This window comes from Triticum dicoccoides, chromosome 7A, assembly GCF_002162155.2.
Source record: "Triticum dicoccoides isolate Atlit2015 ecotype Zavitan chromosome 7A, WEW_v2.0, whole genome shotgun sequence".
Taxonomy (NCBI): domain Eukaryota; kingdom Viridiplantae; phylum Streptophyta; class Magnoliopsida; order Poales; family Poaceae; genus Triticum; species Triticum dicoccoides.
Genome location: NC_041392.1, coordinates 458,617,415 through 458,617,738, shown reverse-complemented (window position 1 = coordinate 458,617,738; position 324 = coordinate 458,617,415).

Below are 324 nucleotides of genomic sequence, written 5' to 3'. Positions count from 1 at the left end.
AAGTCGACAGGTGGGCACGATGGTAGTGAGATAATGTGATGCAACACTAGAGGTACCACGTGGAGCGTTTAACTGATCAACTAGTCATGTCATGAGCAAATACAGAGTTGTACGGTGAGCCCGTGACTGTATAATAACCACTAAACGTAAATGGTGACCGTAATGAGTGGATTCTGAAGTCCAATGTATGTATCATGCTTTTGCTTCAAATACAATGATCGTCATTGCATATATCGCGAGAGAAAGATGAAACATGCGTGAATTTTCTGGGGGCTTACTTTTAGAGGACCTGGAGATAGTTTTGTGTGCATACGTGAAAGGGGC